We start from the raw sequence: 21,225 nt of genomic DNA, 5'->3' as shown, positions 1-21,225 counted from the left end.
TTAATGTCCCAGTCCCTACTGCTGGTGGAGACAAACTTTTTGAGCATACTAACCACCGTTCGGTTTGCCCTTTCTGCCTGGCCCGAGGATTGAGGGTGGTAGGAGATATGCAACTGGGTCTTGACCCCAAGCATATTCCACAGGGTTGCCATTACTGTAGCTGTGAAATGGGTTCCCCGATCCGAGTCCACGGTCAGGGGGAGTCCCCATCGACTGAACACATGGTTCACCAACAGCACTGCAGTTGTCTCTGCCGTGTCGTTGGGTGCTGGGAGGCACTCAATCCATTTTGTGAATGCACACGTAACCGTGAGGAAATATTTGTTCCCTCTGGATGACCTCACCAGCGGCCCCACCCAATCCATTTGTAGATTGGACCAGGGGAATGTCATGCCCTTTTTCTGGAGTGGTGCACGGTGCAAGGGCCGTGATGGTTGGAACTGGCTACACGTCAGACACCCCTTTACATACGCGGCGATGTCTTGGCCCATGTGAGGCCAGAATGCCACCTGCTGGATAGTGTCGTACGTGGCCTTGATTCCCCGGTGACCCCCACAGGGCTCGTCATGAGCGTGTTGGATCATGACCCCCCGATGGCAGCGGGGAACTACCCACTTTGGGACACCTTGTGCAACTGGTACACAAACCAACAACCCCTTTATAATTTTTAGGTTGTCTTTCACCTCTGCCAGCTCCTTCAGCTCTGGAGACTGGCTCAGCACCTGCTCCGAAAGAGGTTGACGCACTGGGTCAGCGATATGCTGATACATTAGCCCAATTGCTGGGTCCTGTTTCTGCATTTCCGCAAGATCGGTGTTAAAACCCTGTGACCCAAGCACTACAGATTGAGGGTCAGCTCCGACATCCTGTCTAGCCCTGCTTCGGGTGACCGCCTTGACCTCAGCCACGGTTTCTGGGGGTAGCCATTCCTGCTGGAACTGCCAGGGTTCACCCTCTAAGGCGCCAGATTTAGCCAGCCGGTCGGCCTCATCATTCCCGTCTTTGTCGGGTCTCTTCACCTGGGAGTGTCCCTTCACCTTCCTCCAGTAAACCATCATTCCAGCCTCGGTCGTGAGCTTGTCACTGGCCAGGAACAACTCTTTGTTCTTTACTTCCTTGCCCCGGGCATTTTTCATGCCGGTACCCTTCCAATACGGAAGATGGGACACGAAGCTATGTCGGGCGTAGTTCGAGTCACTACAGATGACAAATTGTTTAAGGCCATTTGTCAGGGCCTGCTGGAGGGTGATCAGCACCCCAGCTACTTCCGCATACTGACTAGTCTTTGGTCCTAGCTTATAGCGGGTCGGCCCACAGGGAGTATTGTCTTGCCAGACTACTCCTACCCCTGCTAGCACCTGCTGTTCGTGGCGAAAAGAGCAACCGTCAACATAGGCCATGGGTAAGCCCTGGCCCACGTTTTCATCGTAGTACCGGTGATTGTTCGGTAGCTCAGCAGCGGGAATTGTTTCTGGAGCTTCCATGTCAGTGTCACAGCCGTGACACACTTGGCCCAAAGCCAGGCCCTGTCCCAGGTACATTTTCTTGCTCTGTGCATAACGTACCTCTATCTCATAGCCTTGTAGGGCCATCATCCATGCCACAATCCTGCTATTTGACACCCTGCCCGCTTTCAGTCTCTGGCTATGCAGGAATGTCACAGGTTGGTGGCAGGTTTCGATGATGATCTTTTGTCCCCCTACATAACTACGGAAGTGTTCTACCGACCAGACCGTAGACAACAGGGCCTTCTCGCAGTCCAAGAACTTTTGCTCCACTGGGTTCAGGGCTCGACTGGCATACGCCACCACCCTTCGCTCTTGGTCATATTCCTGACTCAGAGCAGCCCCAAGGCAGTGCTCTGAGAACCCTGCTTCAAGGTAGAAGACCTTATTTTTGTCAGGGTAGGCCAAGCACGGCGCACTACCGAGTCTGCGCTTCAGCTCCATCACAGCCTGTTCTGAGGAAGGTCCCCACTCAAAGGGCACGTCTTTCTGCAGCAGCTTGTGGAGGGGCCTTGCTATTTCAGCGTAATCCTCAATGAACTGCCGGGAATAATTACATACTCCCAGAAAGCTGCGCAGTTCAGACAGGTTAGTGGGCGACTTCATATTCTGGATAGCTTGGACTCTGCTGGACTGTGGCTGTATGCCTTGGGCTCCAACCAATAGTCCCACGTACTCCACTTGGGTCCTACACCACTGTCCCTTAGCCAGAGACAGTTTGGCCCCTGCACGGGAGAGCTGGGTCAACACATGCCTGATCTCGGCCATGTGTTCTTCCCAGGTCTGACTCCGCATCAGAATATCGTCCACATAGACCAGGTTGCCCCTGGCGGCTGCATCACTCATGGCTTTGTGCAGAAATATGTTGAACTCCGCTGGGGAGTTGGAATACCCAAAGGGGCATCGATTCCAGGTGAACTGCCTGTTTCCAAAGGAAAAGGCCAGTTTGTACTGGTCTGTCGGTTCTACCTTAAGGGTCCAGAACCCATTGGCCACATCCACTGTGGTGAAATATTTTGCTGTTGTCACCTTGGCTAACTCCCGATCTAGGTAGATCATTGGCCATCGTGACAAAGGAACCTGTTTATTCAACTGCCGGTAGTTAATGGTCAGACGCCACTTACCATTGGGTTTCAGCACCGGCCACAGTGGGGAGTTATAAGTGGAGTTACACTCCCTTATGATCTGACGCTCTAGTAGAGCATCCAACGTCTGCTTTATGTACTCGTATGCCGTGAGGGGAATGCGATACTGCCTGACATAGGTTGGGCGGGCGCCAGGGGCCGTAGGAATGCGCACTGTGTGCAAATCCGTCACCCCGCAGTCATAGGCGTCCCGTGCAAACACTTCCTGGAAATCCTGGAAGATCTGATGCAGCTGCTGACGCTGGCTTTCCGTTTCCAGGGCATCTGCCTTACCAACCTGATCCTGTACCTGCTCTAGGAACCCCGCTTTTGACGGCATGGCGGTATCCCGGGTCGCACTCTCGGCTGAGTGGTCCGTCGGAACCCCTGCGTGTACTGTATACACAACCATCTCATCCTTATCGCTAAGGTCCACTCTGCACACCTCCTGGTTGCAGAATCCCTCTATTGGCATAATTGCAATCATCCGCCGGGGGTAGGTGTAGTACACCTGCTTGGTCCCCCCCTCCCTGGCCAAGGGACCAGGGAGCTGCCCCAGTACTGGGATGGCCAGTTCAAAATCATAGAACCCATTGTCAATTACCAGTCCCATGTCAGTGCGAGCAGGGATTTTGACATCTTGTTTTGCTATGTTTTGCACCAACAGGCAGGTGGCTCGGCCATTCCTTTCCAGTCTGGGGGTACCACAGACTGCTAGGTTCAGTCTGATAAACTGAGCTGATGGTTGGAAGAAAACCATCTCAGCATCCATCCTCTGTCCCTTCTTTAGGACAAGGCGTACCGGAAACCCTGCTGTTGACGCAGGAACGATCAGGTCCGATTCGTTTACTACCTGGCAGGCCTGAGGAATCGTCTGACCTGACCGAATGTTCTCGGGGTCGCCGCTTAGAGAGTGGGCATCTGGGTTCACCCGTGTCCACAGCACACTGTTTACTGTGTCCAGCTGGGCGCCCAGTCGAACCAACAGGTCTGCACCAATACAGACCGAATGGGTCAGCTGAGGTGCTACCTGGAAGTAGTGAGCAAACTTCCTTTTTCCGATGGAGATGGAAGCTGCACAGCTTCCTTTGCTCCAAATGGACCTATGAGGTGGGGGTGCCCACCACAGACCCTGTGATTGCGTCACCAGGGTCACCTGACGGCTTCGCGACAGGTCCTCGAACAGACCTTCACTGATTATGGACTTCTCAGAGCTGAGGCTGAGAATTACATCATCAACCTGCACTTCTGCCACCTGGACCCCTCCCACCACCATGGGGTGGTAGTCCTTGTCCCCCTGAGGTACCAGGGCGCACAGAAAGGACTCCCATTCATTACCGGACAGGGAGATCCACTCTTCTTCAGGGATGAAAAAGGGGTGTGCTTTACCTGGCGGGTCAAGCAGCTGCTCGGAGCACTGCTCCTGTAGTTGGGAGACCGTGGGAGTGCTGGCCTGGGCAGGACTTCCCTGTAGTTTTGGAAAGCAAGAAGAGACATTTATTTCTCATCCAGAGGAACCAGGAGAATCCTCCAACTCAGCTATGGTGTTCAGTGGGCACTGTGTGATCACAGCATAACCACTGAACCCCCCTTTTTGCTGTACGACAGGCTTAGGGTGCTTGACCTGAGCCCACAATTTTCCACGCTGGCAGTCCACCAGAGGCTCCAGCCTGTCAAGCAGGTCTTGGCCAATGAGTAGTGGCTCTGTTTTAAACCTAGAGATGTAAACAGGATGCACCACGTTCATTGGCCCGAACCTAAGTGCCACCCACACTCGGTGTGTGATCCTGGCATGATCCTGGGTATAGCTGGAAATATCTATCTTACACGGTTCTACCTTAAGTCTGATGCCTTTTCCTTTCGCTACTCGTTTGAGCTCGCTGAGTAGATCGGCTGACATCAAACTAATTTCAGCCCCAGTGTCAACCAGTGCTTCTCTATCTAAGACGTTTTCAAGAGAAACCTTGATATAAATACGCCTTGCTTTGCCTTTCTGGCTGAGATTCCCTAAGAATTGTTGGAAGCCTGCCTTTTCTTTGACTTCAGGGGCGGGGTCAGCGCCCAACTCAGAGTCACAGCCTTCTTCCAGGCAGGAACCCTCCCACCCAATCAGATAGACTGAGGGAGGGGTTTGGGATGGATCCCCGCCTCCTCCAGTGAGAAGGGGCGTGGTCCCACTAAGCTCATTCACGCTTCCGGCATTCAGTGCGGAAGGTTTACCCTGTCCTGATCTCTCAAGCAGGGCTTGTTCAAGCCTGGCCAGGCGGGTTGCAGTCGACTCCCTTCGTCCAGCCTTCTGATAGGCTCTGCCTGTGCCCTTGCCTTCCCCGTAGCGCTCACGGCGGCTCTGACGCTTAGTGCGGTCCTGCCTGCCTATTTTGCGCCGGGGCTTAGCGGGCTCAGGAACCTCAGCTCCCTCGAGCTGAGGCGAGTCGTCAACCCTGCTGGCTTTAGTGGCGAACACGGCCGTTTTAGCAGGTTTTCGCTCTGAGGAAGCAGAGACTTCAGCTCCCCAGGCTTTTTGAGCCAACCTTCTAATGTCAGCCATTTTCATCGCTTTTGCATCAGTGTGCATCACAATCATTTTCCTGATTGAGGGATGCAGATTAGCAATGAATAAACCTTTGAAATTCACGTTCTCTTCGCAACCCTCTTCATTCCGCCCTGCAAAATAAGTGCGCCTAAGCCTCTCATAATAGTCGCGAGGGGCTTCAGCTTTTTCGTGCTTAATATGGTGCGCAGCGGCCACGGCAGCTATGGGATCGATAAAAGCCGAAAATTCTCCGATCATTGCCTGACACAGCTCCTCAAAGCTATTACAGACCTCCGGTCCTTGTCTAGACATCCACTCGTGGACCGCTCGGCTAGTAGTTTTCCTTACTAACATAGCCTTTTCCTGTTCGGACGCTCCGGGCATAAACTGCAAAGTATGTCTCAGCTCATCGATGTAGGTTTCCACATTATTCCCTGACACTGACGGGTCAAACCTTTCTACATCTTTGGCTAACTGCCTCAGGGAGTGGAGGTTAATTTTTACGGTTTCTCCACGGGCAGGGGGACGGCCGTGATCAGGAGCAGGGGGTCTATGCCTGAATTGCATCGCCCTTGCGTCTCGCGCAGGACTCGGCGATCTCCCCCATGCCGATCCGACCACAGACCCTGGCCGGGAGAAACCTCCTCCCGGCGCGCTGGGTGAGCGCTCCGGGCTGCTAGGTGGGCTGGCATGCAAGTGGGATCTAGCCTGTTTTGCTTCCAGTACGGCAGCATCTAACTCCTTTTGCCTTTCCTGGCTGAGCTCATTTAAACGCTCAATTTCTTTTTCTTTTTCTTTCAAGCTCGCTTCCAGGTCTCTCCTAGCTACCTCAGCCGCAGTTTCTCTAGCAGACAGGTCATCTAATTTACCTAAAACTTCCCTGAGTCTGTCTTCACTTTCCTCATTTTTCACTCTCTTTTCTCTGATTATATCCAACAACTCAACTCGCTCCGCCTTATATCTTTCTAGCTTTCCCTGAAGCTTTTGAAACTTTGTCAGCTCGGACAAAGACAGTTCCAGCTGTTTAGCTAGATTTAAGGCGAAACTCGATAGGACCTGAACTGCGTTCACGGACCCTCCTGTGTTAAGCTGGTTCGCTACCTTAGCTACTAAATCTACTTGCAGCTTCTCAATATCATCAAAGTTCAACTTTTCGATACCGCTCCAGTAACCAGGATTGTCGTCGCTAGAAATAGTACTTATAAGCGACTCCACTTCAGACATTTTAGCAGCCATTGTCATTACGTCAGAGAAACTTTAAGAGTATTACTTTTTTTTCTTTTACCAAAATACAGTATGGAATCTAAACACCCGAGCAGATGGATTTCCAATCAGTACACGTTACACTAAACGCTAGAAAACAGGGGGATTTCTTTACGCAGTTATCAGCACACCCGGTATTCGCGTATAGAAGCCGCGGTGCTGTGCTGAACTTGAACTCACAGCAATATCAGTTATTCTGTGCGATTGATTCTCATTTCATTCTAAACTCGCCCACCCAGGGACGCCATTAAATGTAGTGGTTTGATGGGTTTACTGAGACAATTATCAATTGTAGCAGTAATCACGAGGTTGTTCGTTGGGGCTTTTAGAAAATCAATCGTCAGAACAACTAACAACGCACACACACGGGTTCAATACACGAGATACATTTATTAATATAAACTGTGCACCAAACATATACTAGTCTGCCTGGATACGAGCGGCAGACCTTACTGTGAGGGTTATCAATATACAAGGTATATAATCTCGAAGAGATGCAAACACAAAGAGATACACAACAGAGAATATATGTCAATATATATCGTTCGGTTACCAAATCGCTAATCAGTGTTATTACCCACTGTTACTCTAAACTCGGAAGTAAATACATTACTCATGAATTAAATTGATAACAACTTGTGTTGAGGTACAATTAAATTCTCGAGACGCAATGTAGAACATGGGGTTTACTTATCCACTGTGTTTGGATTTGGAATTTCCCGGCACGAACACCAAACCAGCTGACAGGCTCTGTTGCAGCGGTTGTCCAATGGGCGTTGTGTCGGCGTCCTCTGGCTACCGGCCAACCAGTCGAGGTGCAGCTCGGAGTAGGACGGGCGGAGGAATCTGAATGCGGCGCGCAGGGCAGTCGTTGCTCCGAGGGGATCTACCAGCAGTCCGGCTGGCTAGTAGAAAGTCTCTATGCACAGAGTGTGACCGCGAGTCCTCACAAGTTACTCTTTTGCCTGGGAAGAAGCTGGTTCGTTCCCGGTCCAGCGCTGCTTCTGAATAAGCTATTCAGGTTGTCGAAGAGGGTCCAACTGTAGGCTGCCGTTGATCAAGCGGAGCATTCACGTTGGTAGAATTCTGAATACGTACGGGATCCTCGGCCTCACGCTTAGAACAAAGTCCAAGTCCTTTTGCAGACAACAGCAGTTGTCACGTGATTGTCTCTGAGGATGCGTGAAAATGGCCAAGGAGAGCCCAGAACTGAGCTTGCGCTCCCTTTTTGATCAAGACCCAGATGTGTGCTGATTGGTTGAGAGTTTGGCGGGCATTGGAGACCCACGTGGTATTACCACGCCCTGCCAGTCCCTGATTGGTTGGTCAAGGTGAGATATAAGTCACTTACTCTTGACACTTAGAAATGCAGTCCAGATGTCCATTCGGCACTCCCTAGACAGATAGGCGCCAGTGGATGACCATTGATCATGATAGCCAGGCTTAGCTAATTGCATCCCCGTCTGGGAGCTTGCTTCTTATCAAAAGAAAAACATCTTAAATCAGCTTGCATGAATTCTTTCTCTGTGGCTGCACCACAGAGATGGAGGGTGAGATGGGGCCTCCTTTAGGAGCATACCAACGCTTAATTCTGTCTTATTAACAAGCATTGCCACTACAATAGTTTAAAGAAAAAATACACACCAGTCTTCCATTTCTCCCTAAACATTTTAAGCATGAAATTTTTATGAAACGGTACCCAAATATGTGATTGCTGTATAGAATGAATTTTAATTTTTAAAAATTATTTAACACGAAAATTAAGCTGTTTACATCTTCCGCCTGAGAACAGTCACCCGTTGCTACCCAACGCAGAAACACAGCCACTAACTAGCAAAGAGAGGACATTAGCTAGCCAATATGATAAAGAAATAAATAATTATTTTGTTTATTTCTTTTGCACATTTATTTGAACATTTCCATCGATTGTACAAGCACTTGGAAACTGTCCAATCCCTAGTTCATCAAGCATTTACCGGTCTGGTGCCGGTCTGTGTCTTCTAGGATATAATGCCAGCGAACTCTTGTTTTTATGTCCACTATAACTACGCTGGGCAAACGTTCCGAGGTCAAATTCTTCCAGCACGGGGGTACCTTTAATGCGGAGACGACGGCACCGAATTTTTTTGGCGCGCCTTCTCTTTAAAGCCCTGGCCAAATATGAAGACAGTACGTACAGTTATAATTCAAACGGAATTAAAAACTACACATCCCAGTTACCACGGTGGTGCTTGTGATCATTGCGTTTAACCAACGAAACAGGGCGAAAAATCAGTCACATGACTTTGGGGCAGAGTTTCGAAAGCTTAACCTATCAGCAACAAAGCGAAATTTACACGATAGACTACCTCAAACTGTCAGTTACACGACTGTGTATGTCGCTTAAGCCACTCCTATTTGGCATTTTAGTTATGGAGGCGAGAAGACGCCCCCCCCCCCCCCTCTCTGGGTGTCTGATTTGCCGCCATCTTTAACTGTTCGGTGTCCGAATCGGAGTAGCTACGCGTACGAAATAAAGTTAATCCCAACTACAAAACATATATTTTTGTGGTAAGAGGGCGCAAAACATCAGTATTTACTGCTATTAATTACTGTACGATTTATAGTTGAAATCTGAGCCTAGATATAAAGTTAGATATAAAGTTAAAATCTCGACAAAGCAATGTAGGAAATACAGAGAAAATAAATCCTTTCTGACATCTAAAATCAGTTTCGATCAAGGTCTCTAAAACGAACAAGAAAAAGAGGATTTTCGGAGGGCAATTACGCTGTGTTTATATAGAATAACTGATTTATGAGCAATCTAATTTCTTGTTCGTTTAAAACAGTGAAATGTAGGCTGCAAAAGATCGCACCAGAAACAGCACTCTCTCTGCCTGTCATAGACGTTCAGGAAAGGCTGATTGAAGTCATGTCAAGTACAATAATTCGGTGATCAATAATAACAGTTGTAGGACAGTATATAAGGAGGATAAGGATTTTGAAGTTGACTCGAAATCTGATAGGTAACCAGTGCAAGGACTTGAAAACAGGTGTAATGCATCCCTGATAGGATTCTTGCTGTCATATTCTGAACATATTGAAGATTGCTCAGTGTGGATTTAATTTCCCCAGTGAACAGGATGTGCATTTATTAATTCTAGAAAAAAAGCCTTTCTTGATTTCTCTAGTTCCCTTTAAAATAAACTATTATTCCACAATGCAGAGTATTACATGGCCAGTATTTACACATGATATTTGTGATTTAAAGAAATTAACACAAGCAGCTTTTGGAGATTTAAGTGTTGGCTGAGTTATTGCAGGATAAAAGACTAGAGATGTTGGCAAGAAGAAGATAATTTGGGGAAAGCTGAGGAATACACTTATAACAAGAACACTTCCTAATGGGGTTAGGCATACTTTTGATGAAGATGATGAAGTTAACAGACTATATGTTTACATAGATACTGAAATAAGGATTGTATTTTAGATTATGTGTAGTTGCTGGCATTGAACTGTGTGTTGGATGCACATGAATTGAAGGAATGGGCAAACATAGCTGATGCGGATCCACAGAGCCAGCATATTAAGATGTTTATACTTAGAGGCAATTTGTTTAAATAACTAGGTATGGATACTGATGTGCAAGAGAGGTGGAAAGGCTGTTTCCTTAAGCCAGCACTATAAAATATTTTATTCTCAGTGAGATGCTGCCATTTCATCGTGGGTTTCTAACACTGTGTATAGTTCCATCCACACAGTGCCTTTACTTCCATCCATTTCTAATCTCTTTATCCAGTACAGAGGATTTGGAGCCTATCCCAATAAGCAACGGACACAAGGCAGAATACACTCTGGACATAGCGCCAGTCCGTCACAGGACAGACAGACACAAACACACACACACCAGGGCTAGTTTTCCCATAAACCAATTAACTTACCAGTATGTTTTGGAGTGCGAGAGGGAGTCATATCACACATATGGAGAAAAACCATGTAACCCAGAGAGAACATGTAAACCCCACACACACAGGATGGCAGGAATTGAACCTAGGACCCCAGTGCTGCAAGATAGCAATGCTAACCATTTCGCCACCATTATAAATGGATGGATATCTTAGTTATCTTTCTAGTTCACAGGTTTGCATGCATGATTTAATTTTGAAAGCCACTGAGACATCAGGTACTACTGTTGTATTTATGAAAAAGAAACAAAACAAAAAACATACTAACAACTGTGCCATCCTACTCCTTAGTTAATACATTTTATTATTCATAAACAGTTAACATTGTTAGCAAAATATTTTGAATTATATTTAACCCTATTTTTTCTTTAGTTTTGTATTTAACTTATTATATGATAGTCAGACTTAATGTATATTTGAACAATGAAAATATATTTTTACAAGATGCGGGGGAAAGTGCAACAGCTTATTACAGTGCTAAATTTAATATTATTGATTGCTAATAGTTTATGCTAACACCTAACTTTCTTAATTAGATGTATTTAAAACAGTGAACTAAGTGTAACATACTATTCAGAAATACAATCGAAAATAGTTTTGTGGTGTTTGTATGGATGAAACGTTTCTAAAATGTATAACGTAACAAAATTAAAGACGATTAAAATCTGTAATCTTTCCACTTGTAATGTCATTAAACAGAACAACACGTTTCTGGTTTGTTTTAATTAGTATTAGTTAGTAGTTAGTAGTTTTAATTTAATTAGTATTGCAATTCGCACTGATTCACTTGCGAAGATATGGACTTAAGAATATTCGTGCCTGGTCAAAAAATGGCATTAAGCACTTAAAATTAATATGGTTAATAATAGTAAACTGTAACATGCTGTAACAAGATCGGTTAAACTGCGAAGAAAATGCTTTCAGAGAAAATGTTTCAGGTGTGAAGAACATAGATCTCCAATGCAATTTCAACCAAACCTGTTCCCACACACCCTGCCCCCACTACCATTAGAATATACACAAAGCACTGAAATCTTTCGAGCTAATGATCAGGTGACCCGAGAGAGAGCGAGAGAAACACCAAGGGGTGCGGAACCAGGGAACTATTTACATGGAAAACGGGCGATCTCCCCAGACTGTCCGCCCGTTTCACTGTTACCTGGATACCTCTTTATTTAGAACTCACAAACACTGATTTTTAGTTTCGAAGGATTCAAGTACGGTTTTAGATGAAAGGCAGCGACCTTAATCAAGCCCAAATCATAATTGAACCCATTCAGAGCCTACATTACATTTTAGCATTTCATTCTGAGCAGAAGACCCTCACACCTGAAGAAGGCTTGCGTTTTCTCTCTTCTCTTTTAAGCATGTGTACAATGTGTAATACAATTACAATGTGTAATTACAATGCGAATCGTATGAGGGTGGGGGGGAGGTGTCTTTCGCTGGAAATCTCGCCTGCTTCTACTTTACGAGTACAACCCCCTCTCTGCCGGAGTGCTGGCTGTGACGAATTAAACCGGTTTCACAGGTTTCAATCACAGACCATGTGACATGGGAGTCAGGAAACTAACACACAGCGCCACCGGATTTGATAACACTATAAAAACGCTATAAAATAATGTGACTAGGCACAGAACAAGTTTACAGCACAGTACAATAATAAATGCTGACCATGACTTTAGAAGCATAAATTGCCTTACACTCAATTTAAACACAAGCTGTCTTTAGCCCTCTAAGCTGGTTCATACAGAAATGTAGAGATCCAGGCTCAGAACACACAGCTTCATTAGCGAATACATATGCAGGACAACTAGAGAAGACGTTTTACAGAGGATGGATTTTTAGAAACATCCCATCAGTGACATCACTGAAGTCAACTCCTAGGTACGGTAACTGTCGTGTAGATAGTTTCACAAGAATCAGACAAATGTTTAAGCATCGCTTGTTCTAGATAAAACTGCAAAAAAAACAACAACAACCCATAATGTACTTCTTTGCGGCTCTGTTTGCCCAAATCATATATTCACAACGTGAAATCTAGAAAATAATATTACGTAACCAAAATCCGCAATATGAAAACAGAACCTGTGTAATTGTTGATGGATGATGTACTCGTAACATTTTTTCAAGACGAACTACAACATTTAAAAAATGACTTGTATGTACTTGATATCTCTAATCAATCCACGGGTCCCAGCACAAAACGAAACTAAAACGCATACCGTTTCGCGCTTCTTATTAGTTGCTCAAAAGTAATTTGACCGTATGAAATGTATAATATAAACCTAGAATCATATACGTGAGCAGTACTTAAGCACTGTAGTATCGGTGTTAAGACATACCTCTCAAATACTGTAAATCAAGTTAAAAATATCTCAAGACCGATTCTGGTCATAATGAAACCATGTTTCGTGTATGTTTTCTTTAAAGTACCGAGACCAGCCATATACTGTATGTTTATGTTCCAAAATTAATATCGTTTATGGCCTTCACACGCGTTGCAGTATGCTCTTATTCTTTTTATGCTCAGCTACTAAGATTTCCCTTCAGTGGTAAAATTAGATATGAATATTCAATACTTAAACGGGCACAGTTAAGACATTAAATATACATATACATACTGTATACATTACAGTTTTCATATGGTAATATGTTTATGTTCCTAAATCAATCTCTTTTATGAGCATGTGAAAGGCATGGTGAAGCGATTCTCAAAAATTACTGTACTTTGCATGATTGGAAACAAATGCGTGATTGCGAAATGCTGTGGTGTTACTTTTACAAAGATGGTCAATGAAAAAAAAAATGTTGACCAGGGCAATACTTTGAGTTTACACTTACAGCTTGTCCAAGGTCATTCATTATTAATACTATTAGTAATATCTTCGTTAAAGACTTTGATGGGCACAGCTCAAACATGAGAGGTTGAGCTTTATTAGCTCCACCTTGCGGAAATTCCGGATACTATTATTTTGCTTGTCGTATTATAGGAGAATTTACGGTAACTCGCGGTATTTACCGGTAGCTTGCGGTAGACTGCGTACAGCGTACCGCAAAATAATGCGGTATCGCCTGCGGATTTTGAATGGCTGCATCTGTAGGCTGCCAAAAGTCTCCGAAACCAAATTTTGATAGCAGAAAATTTTCACTCGTCCAGAAGTTCCCTTGGGACCCAACATCCAGCACAAAGTGGTAAAAAAACGTCTTTTTTGTAGACCCTTGCAGCGTGCATTGGTGGTTCAGTGGTAGAATTCTCGCCTGCCACGCGGGAGGCCCGGGTTCGATTCCTGGCCAATGCAGTGGCTTTTGCAGCGAGCGGCTCCATCACTTGCATCCCCTTTCAACTCGCAACTGAAAACCCACTGAAGCTTAGAAGCTGTGAGCCAGGTCAGTAACCGCATGAGGGTGACCTACAGGGAAAAGCAAAGCTTACAGCTGGAAGCGGTGTTAATGGAGCCAGCGGTGGGACGCTCACCCAGAGGTCTGTGCGGGTCCCAATGCCCCAGTATAGTGACGGAGACGCTGTGTGGTAAAAAGGCGCCGTCTTTTGGATGAGATGTAAATCCGAGGTCATAGCTCTCTGTGCTCATTAAAAGTGACCACCAAAACCTTTGACAAAAGCTCTTGGTAATTGATGGTCTTCAATAATGCTTCTCCTTTAGGTACATTTGAAATCAGCTGAAAAATGCTATGAAATGGGGGGGCACTTCAGGCCAGTGTAGGATTTGGGTTACAAGAACCATTAAACAGCACGAGAAAGCCCGTACACTGAATCGCAGGGCTTTCTATTCAAAGAAGGACAAAAGAAACTTCCCTGAATTCCATTTTTTGCAGCACAGAGAGGACAGCAGGCACGAGGCCTGTTAGCTCAGTTGGTTAGAGCGTGGTGCTAATAACGCCAAGGTCGCGGGTTCGATCCCCGTTCGGGCCAGGCAGTCTCCTCCTCTCTTGCCAAAACCCGTTGCTTTCTTGCTGTGGTGAGATTGGTGGTAATGCAAAGACGCCACATACTGCCGACAGACGAGAGTGTTGCGGGAGAAGAGAGAAGTGATGGAAGATTGAAGAGTGTCCTAGGTGGAGCCAAGATGAAGTGTCACAATTGCCTAGGGGAGGATTTCAAATGTTTAAGATGGTAAAAATAACCGGAAATGATCCCCCAGTCCGGCGCAGTCTGACGTACTTCTGTCATATAAAGTGAAACTAGATGTCGAACTGGAGCCTCACCATTTGCATAAGTGAGGCTCCAGTTATACATCTAGTTTCACTTTAAATGACAAAACTGAAGAGACTTAAAAGAGCTGGAGAGGATTTCTTACAACTTTTGAGCCGGCACAGTTTTCGAAAACGTTTTCTTCACGCTGCACTATACAACACAGACAGCCAAGAGTCTCCAAAACAAAACGAATTGACAGATAGGAGAAAAGTCCCACTCGTCCTAAAGTTCCCAAAATCCAGCACTGAGCGTAAACAAAGTGTTCAAGTAGCGTGGGAATGCAACCCCTAATCCTAGCTGGAGTTTGAGCGTCTGGTTCAGAGTTTGCTCAAGAGTTTACCTTTCACAGATGCGCAAAGATGAATGTTGGGGGTGCACGCTTCAAGGCGCCTTACAGTGCAGGGAGTGATTAGAGACGATTCGTGACGTGTGCTCGTTCCCATATACCGTACGCCCCGGGTTGCAGTGCTAGGATGACGTCCAATACCGCTTCGGCACGTAACGGCATTATATTCAAGTGCAGGACGTGAGGGTTTTATTTTGTTCGTTTTGTTCTGCTCTGCTTTGCTTTGTTTTGCTTTCCATGGCGTTCGTAAGAGCGTCAATAAAAAGGCGATTCCAGCGTCTAACACGAATATAAGAGCTATTTCAAGTGCGGCTTCTAAAATGCTTGTAGACATTTGTCTGTTGTTGATTGTTTTTTTGTGTCTAACAAAGTGCCATTTTCCTGTCCGGACGGGGAGACTTTATCATTCCCACATGAAGCAACCCTTAAGTCCTCTGAGGCGTGACTGTCTGCAAGGTTTGTATTTTGGAAAGGTTTTTTTTTTTTAACGGAGAACGACTTTGAAAAAGATTTCCGCCGGCGTCTCGCGATCCGTGTGAGATTGTAGCAAGAACATGGTGCGGCTTCTTAAATGCTTGTGGACATTTGTCTGTTGTTGATTGTTTCTTTGTGTCTAACAAAGTGCCATTTTCCTGTCCGGACGGGGAGACTTTATCATTCCCACATGAAGCCACCCTTAAGTCCTCTGAGGCGTGTCTGTCTGCAAGTCTTGTATTTTGGAAAGGTTTTTTTTTTAATGGAGAACGACTTTGAAAAAGGTTTCCGCCGGCGCCTCGCGATCCATGTGAGATTGTAGCAAGAACGCAGCAACCACAGCGCTTGCTGTAGTCGTGGCCGAGTGGTTAAGGCGATGGACTAGAAATCCATTGGGGTCTCCCCGCGCAGATTCGAATCCTGCCGACTACGGTGTCCTCCTCACGTCGTCGTGTGTCGGCGCAAGCAAGTGCCTTTCTGCTTTTCCTGGTGGTTTTAAAACGCGAGATCGCTTGTACCCGCTGCCTTGGAAAGAAATGTCTACATGTTTACTTGCACATTGTCTATTGTTTGTTTGTACATTGTCTTGATGCACTGTTTGCACTTTGTCTTGTTTTTGTCTTGTTTTTTACACTTGTTTTACAATCGAGAGACCTTCTGTAAGTAAGAATTCCATTGTACCAGTACCGGTTACATATGGCAATAAAGTTCAAGTTCAAATGCTTCAGCGTCCGCAAACTGCATTTTGCAGCTGGAAGCAGATGGCGACGCTTTTTGCGGTCGCGTGTCTTGTGCCCCATTTCCGGCCTTTAACATCGAATCAATAAAGCTGTTAGAACCGACACCATAGGTGCTTTTCTTACAACTTTCGATCTGACTCAGTTTCGGAATGCAATTCCTGAACACTGCGAGAGACAACCTACAGATGCAGCCATTCAAAATGAGCGGTAAAAACCCGTGGTACAGTAACCAACCCGCAGGGCACCGTAGGGCACCGCGGTAAGTGATTGGTTGGCCAAAATGACCGACAGGGGCACTCGTGGTGCATTGGTTAGTAGTGAAAAGATTTAATCATCTAATATCTTTACTGTGCACATTTCAATCCGCTTAGTTTTGAATATTTATATGGAATTTTACCACTAAAGGGAAATTTTAGTAGCTGAGCATAAAAAGAAGAGGAGCATAACGCATCTGAAGGTCATAAACGATATTAATTTAGGAACATAAACATTACTGTATGTACATAAACTGTACTGTGTATGGCTGGTCTTGATAGTTTAAAGAAAAAATTCACACCAGTCTTCCATTTCTCCCTAAACATTTTAAGCATGAAAGTTTTATGAAACGGTACCCAAATATGTGATTGCTGTATAGAATGAATTTTAATTTTTAAAAATTATTTAACACGAAAATTAAGCTGTTTACATCTTCCGCCTGAGAACAGTCACCCGTTGCTACCCAACGCAGAAACACAGCCACTAACTAGCAAAGAGAGGACATTAGCTAGCCAATATGATAAAGAAATAAATGATTATTTTGTTTATTTCTTTTGCACATTTATTTGAACATTTCCATCGATTGTACAAGCACTTGGAAACTGTCCAATCCCTAGTTCATCAAGCATTTACCGGTCTGGTGCCGGTCTGTGTCTTCTAGGATATAATGCCAGCGAACTCTTGTTTTTATGTCCACTATAACAACGCTGGGCAAACGTTCCGAGGTCAAATTCTTCCAGCACGGGGGTACCTTTAAAGCGGAGACGACGGCACCGAAATTTTTTGGCGCGCCTTCTCTTTAAAGCCCTGGCCAAATATGAAGACAGTACGTACAGTTATAATTCAAACGGAATTAAAAACTACACATCCCAGTTACCATGGTGGTGCATGTGATCATTGCGTTTAACCAACGAAACAGGGCGAAAAATCAGTCACATGACTTTGGGGCAGAGTTTCGAAAGCTTAACCTATCAGCAACAAAGCGAAATTTACACGATAGGCTACCTCAAACTGTCAGTTACACGACTGTGTATGTCGCTTAAGCCACTCCTATTTGGCATTTTAGTTATGGAGGCGAGAAGACGCCCCCCCTCTGGGTGTCTGATTTGCCGCCATCTTTAACTGTTCGGTGTCCGAATCGGAGTAGCTACGCGTACGAAATAAAGTTAATCCCAACTACAAAACATATATTTTTGTGGTAAGAGGGCGCAAAACATCAGTATTTACTGCTATTAATTACTGTACGATTTATAGTTGAAATCTGAGCCTAGATATAAAGTTAGATATAAAGTTAAAATCTCGACAAAGCAATGTAGGAAATACAGAGAAAATAAATCCTTTCTGACATCTAAAATCAGTTTCGATCAAGGTCTCTAAAACGAACAAGAAAAAGAGGATTTTCGGAGGGCAATTACGCTGTGTTTATATAGAATAACTGATTTATGAGCAATCTAATTTCTTGTTCGTTTAAAACAGTGAAATGTCAGCTGCAAAAGATCGCACCAGAAACAGCACTCTCTCTGCCTGTCATAGACGTTCAGGAAAGGCTGAATGAAGTCATGTCAAGTACAATAATTCGGTGATCAATAATAACAGTTGTAGGGCAGTATATAAGGAGGATAAGGATTTTGAAGTTGACTCGAAATCTGATAGGTAACCAGTGCAAGGACTTGAAAACAGGTGTAATGCATCCCTGATAGGATTCTTGCTGTCATATTCTGAACATATTGAAGATTGCTCAGTGTGGATTTAATTTCCCCAGTGAACAGGATGTGCATTTATTAATTCTAGAAAAAAAGCCTTTCTTGATTTCTCTAGTTCCCTTTAAAATAAACTATTATTCCACAATGCAGAGTATTACATGGCCAGTATTTACACATGATATTTGTGATTTAAAGAAATTAACACAAGCAGCTTTTGGAGATTTAAGTGTTGGCTGAGTTATTGCAGGATAAAAGACTAGAGATGTTGGCAAGAAGAAGATAATTTGGGGAAAGCTGAGGAATACACTTATAACAAGAACACTTCCTAATGGGGTTAGGCATACTTTTGATGAAGATGATGAAGTTAACAGACTATATGTTTACATAGATACTGAAATAAGGATTGTATTTTAGATTATGTGTAGTTGCTGGCATTGAACTGTGTGTTGGATGCACATGAATTGAAGGAATGGGCAAACATAGCTGATGCGGATCCACAGAGCCAGCATATTAAGATGTTTATACTTAGAGGCAATTTGTTTAAATAACTAGGTATGGATACTGATGTGCAAGAGAGGTGGAAAGGCTGTTTCCTTAAGCCAGCACTATAAAATATTTTATTCTCAGTGAGATGCTGCCATTTCATCGTGGGTTTCTAACACTGTGTATAGTTCCATCCACACAGTGCCTTTACTTCCATCCATTTCTAATCTCTTTATCCAGTACAGAGGATTTGGAGCCTATCCCAGTAAGCAACGGACACAAGGCAGAATACACCCTGGACATAGCGCCAGTCCATCACAGGACAGACAGACACAAACACACACACGCCAGGGCCAGTTTTCCCATAAACCAATTAACTTACCAGTATGTTTTGGAGTGCGAGAGGGAGTCATATCACACATATGGAGAAAAACCATGTAACCCAGAGAGAACATGTAAACCCCACACACACAGGATGGCAGGAATTGAACCTAGGACCCCAGTTCTGCAAGATAGCAATGCTAACCACTTCGCCACCATTATAAATGGATGGATATCTTAGTTATCTTTCTAGTTCACAGGTTTGCATGCATAATTTAATTTTGAAAGCCACTGAGACATCAGGTACTACTGTTGTATTTATGAAAAAGAAACAAAACAAAAAAACATACTAACAACTGAGCCATCCTACTCCTTAGTTAATACATTTTATTATTCATAAACAGTTAACATTGTTAGCAAAATATTTTGAATTATATTTAACCCTATTTTTTCTTTAGTTTTGTATTTAACTTATTATATGATAGTCAGACTTAATGTATATTTGAACAATGAAAATATATTTTTACAAGATGCGGGGGAAAGTGCAACAGCTTATTACAGTGCTAAATTTAATATTATTGATTGCTAATAGTTTATGCTAACACTTAACTTTCTTAATTAGATCTATTTAAAACAGTGAACTAAGTGTAACATACAGATGCAGCCATTCAAAGTGCGCGGTACAGACACCGCGGTACAGATACCGCAGGTATGATGACACGGGATACCGCGGTGCGTGATTGGTTGACCGACAGGGGCACTCATGGTCCATTGGTCTGTCGTAGAAAGACTTACTGTAAACGTCTTTACTGTGCTCGTTGTAGATATTGAATTTTACCACTGAAGGGAAATCTTAGTAGCTGAGCATAAAAAGAATAGGAGCATACTGTAACGCGTGTGAAGGCCATAAACGATATTAATTTTGGAACATAAACATACAGTATATAGCTGGTCTTGGTACTTTAAAGAAAAAAATACACACCAGTATTCCATTTCTCCCTAAACATTGTAAGCTTCGAAGTCTTTAACTAACGTGATACCGGAGTCAACAAGCATACTTTTAGAATTTGATTAAAAGGGAATATAATATGGAATCGCGTATCTCAAGAATTTAATAACGGTATGATTATATCCGTGTACTGCGGCAGGGCTGTGTAGGGCTGTTTCGCCTGCCTGATCATGCGAGCTGTCTTGTAGCCTACTGGTCTAGGTGCGTGCCTACCAACTGGCAGGTTGTGTGTTCGAATCCAGCTGGTGCTGGACTTTTATTTTAACAAACATTTCTTCGAAAAAATAGGTAAGCGATATCATGGACAATCAGTTGACAAATCCATTTCCTTTTTCTGATCACTCGCTTTCTGGCTACACATCTCACCTGTCCTGTTCTTTGTTTTCCTGGTTTGCTGATTATGCCTGCTGCGGTCCATTCCTACCCTCACACCTAAAGAAAACTATTTTAAATTTCTTGGCGCAGTTCATTAACCCTTGTATGTGCTGTCCGCGCCCAAAATGCAATTTTAAGAAAGTCAAAAACCGTGCTCAAATGCAATTTTCAAAGTGCAATGAAATACAATATTGTTGTCGCTGCTGTTCTGGTTGTTTTTATCCCGTAAAGCGTTTTGAGAAGCCACCTTTAAAGGCGATATATGTTGTAGAACCACTGATTCTTATGGAATGTGTTCCGCAGGAGATTCAAATTTTTATTTATTTTTTAATCGCGTATCTAAGGAAGTCTCAGTATAACTTTGTTCATGAACAAACAGTGGCATGTTACATTGTCATTGTTTTTTTTAACAAGGCTCGCCAGCTAATGTGAATCGAAACCTGTCTTGCTAGCTTTTAAAGTCGTGCATGTGTAAACGACAATTGAAAAAGAGAAAAAAAGACCTGACTGACAAGCCGATACATACTCTTAGAGTTTGATTAATAGGGAATATAATACGAAAAAACCATAAGGGACTTAAAAGCTAAAGGAGATGCTTCATATTGCTTGACTAATTTTAAAAACTAAGTTATAAATGCAGACGCTCCCTCGGTGACGCGCCGGGTGTAAATATCAAAGTATACATTCCCAACAAGAATTGTACCCATCTGTCATGCAAATAAAACACCTTGAATTGAATTGAATTGAGGGAGATAGGGGGACAAATATACTGTAGACAGGCCTCAAGGCAAATAAGATACTTATGGGTACGCAGGCATTCAAGACAGCAACATACAAAACGTTTGCACGTACTGAGTTAAGTTATTACTTGGTTTTCAAAGTGCAATGAAATACAATATTGTTGTTGCTGCTGTTCTGGTTGTTTTTATCCCGT

At 44.1% G+C, this 21,225-nt stretch overlaps 3 non-coding genes across 3 annotated transcripts; all 3 read left to right on the top strand.

Moving 5' to 3' along the window:
* The first annotated feature begins 13,600 nt into the window (after positions 1–13,600).
* Positions 13,601–13,671, top strand: trnag-gcc (transfer RNA glycine (anticodon GCC)). The gene has a single exon. It is a non-coding gene; the product is annotated as a tRNA-Gly (tRNA).
* A 558-nt stretch (positions 13,672–14,229) lies between these two features.
* Positions 14,230–14,303, top strand: trnai-aau (transfer RNA isoleucine (anticodon AAU)). Its single transcript has one exon. It is a non-coding gene; the product is annotated as a tRNA-Ile (tRNA).
* A 1,452-nt stretch (positions 14,304–15,755) lies between these two features.
* Positions 15,756–15,837, top strand: trnas-aga (transfer RNA serine (anticodon AGA)). The gene has a single exon. It is a non-coding gene; the product is annotated as a tRNA-Ser (tRNA).
* The last annotated feature ends 5,388 nt before the right edge of the window (positions 15,838–21,225 follow it).

This window comes from Atractosteus spatula (assembly GCF_055471065.1).
Source record: "Atractosteus spatula isolate fAtrSpa1 chromosome 16 unlocalized genomic scaffold, fAtrSpa1.hap1 SUPER_16_unloc_1, whole genome shotgun sequence".
Taxonomy (NCBI): Eukaryota; Metazoa; Chordata; class Actinopteri; order Semionotiformes; family Lepisosteidae; genus Atractosteus; species Atractosteus spatula.
The sequence above is the reverse complement of the archived record's forward strand: the minus strand, read 5'-3'. Positions and strand labels throughout refer to the sequence as shown.